The sequence below is a fragment of the Coturnix japonica genome, chromosome 27 (genome assembly GCF_054131305.1).
Source record: "Coturnix japonica strain WE chromosome 27, WE-NBRP24, whole genome shotgun sequence".
NCBI lineage: Eukaryota > Metazoa > Chordata > Aves > Galliformes > Phasianidae > Coturnix > Coturnix japonica.
Window position 1 is genome coordinate 6,553,216 of NC_140689.1, and position 7,534 is coordinate 6,560,749.

Here is a 7,534-nt window from a genome sequence, read left to right on the forward strand (position 1 = left end):
AACCTAGCAGAATTCAGAAGGGAAACCAAGAGAGCCTACCTGAGCTCCACTGCCTTTAAATGCTCTGTGGAGACATTTGGGTGATTTTGCATGGCTGAAGCAACTCTTTATTGCTTTGTATTACTGCAATCATCTTGCTTGTTTTAATGTACGTTGAAATGAGGTGTGCATTACAGCAGTGTAAAACCAGTGGGAATAGCTGTGAAGAATACAAAATGAACAAGCTAAGACAGAAAGTGGAGAGCGGAAGTTATTTGAAATCTTCCCTTTCCCAGAATGTAGTAATCAAGCAAAAGTATTTACAAAGTCCAAGAAAAGGGGGATTGAGTTCGAACGAGGGGACAATCTAAGGCTTAACTATTGCAGAGGGGCTTGGGTAAGCAGGATGTCAGGTCAGATGAGAAAAGAATATTTTGAAACTCCATTGTCAGCGTTACGGGGAACACTGGGCAAGGGACCAGCTGGAAACGGTTGCAGGCTGAAGTCAACGCACAGTTTGATGAACAGCCGTGTGCTTCCTGCTGGATTGTGGGCTTCTGAGAACATCCGACCCCGACAGCTCCAGAAATGTCTTACAAGAAGGAGGACAGACAGAGTAACTGCATGTCCTCAATTCTTTTAAGGTTCACGGAGAGCCTAATTCATTATGTACAGTGCGTCTGGGCTACACTAAGAAGTTACAAGCTGAAGAGGAATTGATTTGAATAATGACATTTTAGTAAAGAGCATTACGGTATTTTTAAAAAAAAGAATAAGATTTAATACATTACACTTATAAAAATCGATTGAAACAAAACAAAGAGTTTGCAACAGTAAAAAGCCGCATTACATGTCATGAATTCCAATAGACAGGCAATTCACTGCATTTAAAACACATCTGGTCATAACTTCCCTCACAGCATTCTTGACTTCATGGTTCCTCATGCTGTAGATGAGGGGGTTTACTGCTGGAGGCACCACTGAGTACAGAACTGCCACCATCAGGTCCATGGATGGGGAGGAAATGGATGGGGGCTTCAGGTAGGCAAAAAAGGCAGTGCTGAGAAACAGGGAGACCACAGCCAGGTGAGGGAGGCACGTGGAGAAGGCTTTGTGCCTTCCCTGCTCAGAGGGCATCCGCAGCACGGCCATGAAGATTTGCACATAGGACACCACTATGAAAACAAAGCATCCAAAAACTAAACTGGCACTAAAATTGAGGAACACAACTTCCCTGAGATTTGATTCTGAGCAGGAGAGCTTGAGGATCTGGGGGATTTCACAGAAAAACTGGTTCACAACATTGCCTTGGCAGAGAGGCAGTGAAAACGTACTGGCAGTGTGCAGCAGGGAATAGAGGAGCACAGTGCCCCAGGCAGCTGCTGCCATGGTGGCACAAGCTCTGCTGTCCATCAAGGTCCCGTAGTGCAGGGGCTTGCAGATGGCAACGTAGCGGTCATAGGACATGATGGTGAGAAGGGACAACTCTGCTGAGATGAAGAAGGTAAAGAAAAAGAGCTGTGCAGCACATCCTGTGTAGGAGATGGCCCTGGTGTCCCAGAGGGTGTTGGCCATGGCTTTGGGGAGAGTGGTGGAGATGCAGCCCAGGTCGAGGAGGGCCAGGTTGAGGAGGAAGAAGTACATGGGGGTGTGCAGGCGGCGGTCGCAGGCTACGGCTGTGCTGATGAGGCCGTTGCCCAGGAGGGCAGCCAGGTAGATGCCCAGGAAGAGCCAGAAGTGCAGGAGCTGCAGCTGCTGCGTGTCTGCCAACGGCAGCAGGAGGAACTCGCTGATGGAGCTGCTGTTGGGCATCTGCTGTTCCTGGGCTTGGAGTCCTGCTCAGAGTGCAGAAGATAATGACAAGTCCAGACCATTCTCAGAGACACTCCTCCTGCTATACTATGAAATGTTTTTATTCTCTTACAACAGTGTACATTTAGCACCATTACTTGCATTTAATTTCATGTATTTTAGCATTCCTAAAGCAGAAGCAGCATATGGAACTCTGACCTTCCTCTTCTTTTCTTATCCCTTCTCCCTGGATATTTCCTACTGTTTCTTGTCTTATCTTTACCCCAGGTGCTCTTAGAGCCCCCTACCCCAGCTTCAGTGGCATTCAGTTTCAGTTAGATAATGCTTCCTGTTTTTATGATAAGTGAATTATTCATGCCTGCAGAAAATGAAGATAATTACAATTGGTTCCATTCTTAGAGAAGGGGTAGACTGAGAGCACATCATGTGTGACTGTTCACAAAACAAGCAAATGACTGACGAAAAATTCTCAGATCTCTGACAGCCCCTTTAAGGTTTCTGACTTCAATTCTTTTTGCCCCAGAAAAGAAAATGGAAACCTGCCTTCGCTCTCCTCTTGCCAAGACCGTTCACAAACATTCTGTTGAGCAGTGGATCTGTGATCCCCTGCCCCAGGCAGCAGCTGTGGCAGCACAAGCCCTGCCGGGGTCTTCTTCCCCCCACCCGTCTCCCCGCAGCGCCCTGGGCAGCTCCCCGGGCAGGCTGAGTGCTGAGCCTGGCAGGTGGCAGAGTCCCATACCCGGCACACAGCCCCTGGGGCACAGCAGGGACCCTGCTCTGCAGGACAGCCCTGGTTACCCACCTGCAGCCCCCACTGCACAGCCTGCAGCCGTGCTGGGACACGCAGCCCTCAGGGCTGTGCTCTTACAATCCAGCACAGAAGCCCCCAGCTGGAGCAGAAGGCTTTTAACACAGTAAAGAAACATGCAGTGCCTGCGGCCAGATCTGCTATGGTTTGTCCCACATTTAGATAACCCTCTATTAAAAGCATCTGCATTGTCTACTGCAAGGGACTTACTGTATCATGGTCTTTGAGTAATGCTCTTTCATAGAGCTCGCAGCCCGCTTACACAGTACATATCTTGTAAGCTCTCTCCAGTTTCTCTCTTCTCTTTCTGTCACCTGCAGGCTGTGCTGTGTGCTGCTCCTGGGCACAGCTGTCTCTCTAGAGCACCATCCACTTTTATGAGCTCCCTGTGTCCCAGGAGCGTGGCCCAGCTCAACAGCAGATGATCTCATTTTTATCCTTCCCACTCGTGTCCCCTGACACATCCCTGGGTCCTCATGGCCAACAGCTCCTGAAATACAACAGCATCATGACTGTGTTTTGAAATCTGCTCAATTAACCACCACATGTCCAGTGGCCAGTGACTGATTGGAGACATATGGGGAGTACTATCAGAGTTCATTTGATGAAGCACAAAGGGCACCCAGACAAGAACAGGGAGGTTTGGACTTTCCCTGTGCAGGACACTGATCCAGCTGAGGCAGAGCAGGAGTCTCATCCCTTGACAGAAATCCTGAAGCTGAAATGGGATTCAGCTCCCCACAGAACCACAGTATCATTGGGATTCCTTTGGTTGTGTTCAGAAGAGCACAAGGAGTTGCCTGCATGTGAGCTCCTGCTCTGAGTCCTCGGTCCTTCAGCTGGGAGTCAGCTGCTCACACACAGACACTGGGTGATGCCCAAGGTGCCTGGGCTGCTCCTGATGTTTGCCAGTGCTTGTAAACCGTGTGGGAAATCACAGAATCACAGAATTGTAAGGGTTGGAAGGGACCTCTAGAGATCATCGAGTCCAACCCCCCAGCCAAAACCTCAGGTATTTATAAACCTGGATCAAGTCCCCTCTCAGCCTTCTTTTTTTTCTAGGCTAATCAGACCCAGTTCCCTAAGTCTCTCCTCATAGGGGAGATGCTCCAGGCCCTTCACCTTCTCTGTGGCCTTCCGCTGGACACTTTCCAAGAGATCCCTGTCTTTTTTGTACTGGCAGCTCAGAACTGGACACAGTATTCCAGATGAGGCCTCACCAGGGCAGAGTAGAGGGGGAGGATCACCTCCTTCAGCCTGCTGGACACGCTCTTTTTAATGCACCCCAGGATGCCATTGGCTCTTTTGGCTACAAGGGCACACTGCTGGCTCATGGTCAATCTGTTGTCCACCAGGACGCCCAGGTCCCTCTCAGCAGAGCTCCTCTCCAACAGGTCTACCCCCAGCTTGTGCTGGTGCATGCAATTATTTCTACCCTCATGCAAGACTCTACACTTGCTTTTGTTAAACCTCATCCAGTTTCTTACTGCCCAGCTCTCCAGCCTGTCCAGGTCTCGCTGAATGGCAGCACAGCCTTCAGGTGTGTCAGCCAATCCTCCCAACTTCGTGTCATCAGCAAACTTGCTGAGGGTGGTCACTATCCCCTCATCAAGGTCGCTGATGAAGATGTTGAACAAGACCGGACCCCGTACGGACCCCTGGGGGACGCCGCTAGTTACAGGCCTCCAGCCAGACACCGCACCGCCAACGACAACCCTCTGCACTCTGCCAGTCAGCCAATTCTCGACCCACTTCACCGTCCACTCATCTATCCCATACTTCCTCAGCTTTGTTATAAGGATGTCATGGGGGACAGTATCAAAAGCCTTACTGAAATCAAGGTAGACTACATCTACCACCCTCCCCCTGTCCACCCAGCTAGTGACATCTTCATAAAAGGCCACCAGGTTGGTCGAGCACGACCTCCCCTTGGTGAACCCATGCTGGGTTCTCCTGATAACCTCCTTATCACCCAGTTGTCTGGAGATGGCATCCAGCACAAGCTGTTCCATCACCTTCCCTGGGACAGAAGTGAGGCTGACTGGCCTATAATTACCCGGGTCTTCCTTCTTGCCCTTTTTGAAGACTGGACTGACACTGGCCGTCCTCCAGTCTTCAGGCACCTCCCCAGTTCTCCAAGACCTCTGATAGATTACAGAGAGCGGCTCAGCAATGACCTCCGCCAGCTCTCTCAGCAACCGTGGATGCACCCCATCAGGTCCCATGGATTTATGGACCTTAATGTTTCCTAGGCACTCACGGACCACCTCTTCCCTGACTAAAGGGAAATCTCCCATTCCCCAGACTCTCTCATCAACCTCCAGGGTTCGGGATTCCTGAGGTAGAGCCCTTTCACTAAAGACAAAAGCGAAGATGGCGTTCAGTATTTTCGCCTTCTCAGCATCCCCTGTTACAAGAGCGCCCCCCTCACTTAGTATGGGGCCCACATTCTCCCTAGCCTTCCTTTTGCTGTTAACGTATTTTAAAAAGCCTTTTTTATTATCCTTTATCTCTTGAGCTAGATTCAACTCTAGGTGGGTTTTGGCCTTCCTGGTCGCATCTCTGCAGTCCCTGACTACATTCTTGTATTGTTCCCAAGTGGTCAGACCCTTTTTCCACATATCATGTACTTTCTTCTTTCCACGGAGCTGGCACATGAGCTCCTTACTCATCCACACAGGTCTCCTTGCACCTTTTCCCGATTTCTTAGTCACAGGGACTCACCAATCCTGAGCTTGGAAGAAGAGCCGTTTAAACACTAACCAGCTCTCACAGGCCCCCTTGCCTTCTAGCACCCTGGCCCATGGGATAGCCCCAAGTCGGTCCCGAAGGAGATCAAAGTTGGCTATCCTAAAGTCCAGGGTAGCAGTCCTACTTTTTGCTTTGCTTCCTCCACTCAGGATCTCAAACTCCACCATCTCATGGTCACTACATCCCAAGCTGCCCCCAACTTTTACTTCCTTAACAAGTCCTTCCTTATTGGTGAGAATAAGGTCCAGCAATGCCCCACCCCACGTTGGTTCCTCTACCACCTGCATCAGGAAGTTGTCTTCAATGCACTGCAAGAATTGTCTGGACCGCGCATGCCTGGCCATGTTGGTTGTCCAGAAAATATCTGGATAATTGAAATCCCCCATAAGCACCAGTGCCTGGGAGTGTGCCGCTACTTCCAGTTGCTTATGGAAGGCCTCATTGACCTCCTCCTCCTGATCAGGAGGCCTGTAGTACACACCCACAACAGTGTCCCCTTTGCCAGCCTGGCCCTTGATTCTCACCCACAAGCTCTCGACTTCTACATTACTCTCCCCCAGGTGGAGTTCAATACATTCTAGCTGCTCTCTCACGTAAAGAGCAACTCCACCACCCCACCTTGCCAGCCGATCTTTCCTAAAAAGCACATAGCCCTCCATGACAACATTCCAGTCATGCGAGCTGTCCCACCACGTTTCCATGATCGCAATGAGATCATGGCCACGTGACTGTACGCAGAACTCCAATTCTTCCTGTTTATTCCCCATGCTTTGCGTGTTGGTATAGATGCACTTGAGAGAGGCAGCATCTCTCCACCCCTCTCCATGCCTTTTAACTCCATTGTCTGCACCCAGCGAGTTCTGCTTTAAGACCTGAACTGCTGCCTCAGACCCAGTGACCCTTGTTTTGTCCCCTTCCCCCATCCTACCTAGTTTAAACACCTGTCAATAAGTCCTGACAGTTCCTCGGCTAGAACCCTCTTACCCCTTTGAGACAGGCCGCTTCCGTCTGCAGCTGTCATGCCAGGAGCCGAATAAATTGCCCCATGATCAAAAAAACCAAGACTCCTATGTCTGCACCAACTCTTTAACCATTTGTTTAAGAGGTGGGTTTTTAGGCCCAACTCAGTATCCCTCCCTGCCACTGAAGGTACAGATGCAATAACCACTTGCACACCTGTTCCTTCGATTACCCGCCCCAGTCCCCTGAAATCATCTTTGATAGCCTTCAGGCTTTTTTAACTAACTTCTTCACTGCCAGCCTGAACTATCAGCAGGGGATAGTAGTCAGAAGGGCAGATCAGACTGGGAAGTCTCCCAGCAATGTCCCTGACCTGTGCCCCGGGGAGGGAGCACACCTCCCTGTGGGTAGGGTCAGGCTGGCATATAGGGCCTTCCATTCCTCGCAGAAGGGAGTCGCCTATGATGACTACCCTTCTATCCTTCCGTGTGGAAGAAGTTTTGAGGCGTGGGTGTGTCCGCTTCCCCCGAGGCACCCTCACAGGTGGGGCTGCTTCCACATCGGCATTCACCTCTCCCTCGGGTTCCAGGGCCCCAAACCTATTTTGCAGAGGCACCTGGGGAGCCAAGCATGGTCGTGGGGGGGGACTCCCACTTCGCCGAGCTGCCGGTACCTGTTTCCACCCATCCTTTTCTCTCAGACTACTTTGGTCTGACTGGCAACTGCAGGATAGAGGCTCTGCCGACAGTCCCACACCCCCTACCTCTACATTTGTATTGGTAGGGGTAACGAGGACTGAGGGCTCAGTGCAGCAGGAGCACAGTCCATCTGCACACTCCTTTCTATCGCCTATTCGCAAGGTGACCGGGGGCAACATGCTTCTTGGGGAGCCTCAGCTGTGTGCCTGGATCCCAGGGCCGATAGGGCCTGGCACCACCCATCAATTTCAATTTCACAGTCCTTAATGGACCCCAGCCTCTCCTGTTCAGATTCTCTGATTGTCCGCAGTCTAACTACCTCCTCCCTAAGCTCCACCACAAGGCTGAGCAGCTCATCTAGCTGCTCACACCGCACACAAGTTGCATCCTTCCCATCCTCTCCTGGCAGCAGCAGGTTGAGGCACTCCTGGCAGCCAGAGACCTGAACTGCCGCATCTTGGAGCAGACCCTCTGTTTGGGTTGACACAGTCTTTGCACGGGAAGCCCGTTTCCTGGTGAGGACCAT

At 51.0% G+C, this 7,534-nt stretch overlaps 1 pseudogene; it reads right to left on the reverse strand.

The window, feature by feature from the left end:
* Window positions 1-6,278: 6,278 nt before the first annotated feature.
* LOC146756425 (uncharacterized) lies at window positions 6,279-7,534 on the reverse strand (annotated as a pseudogene).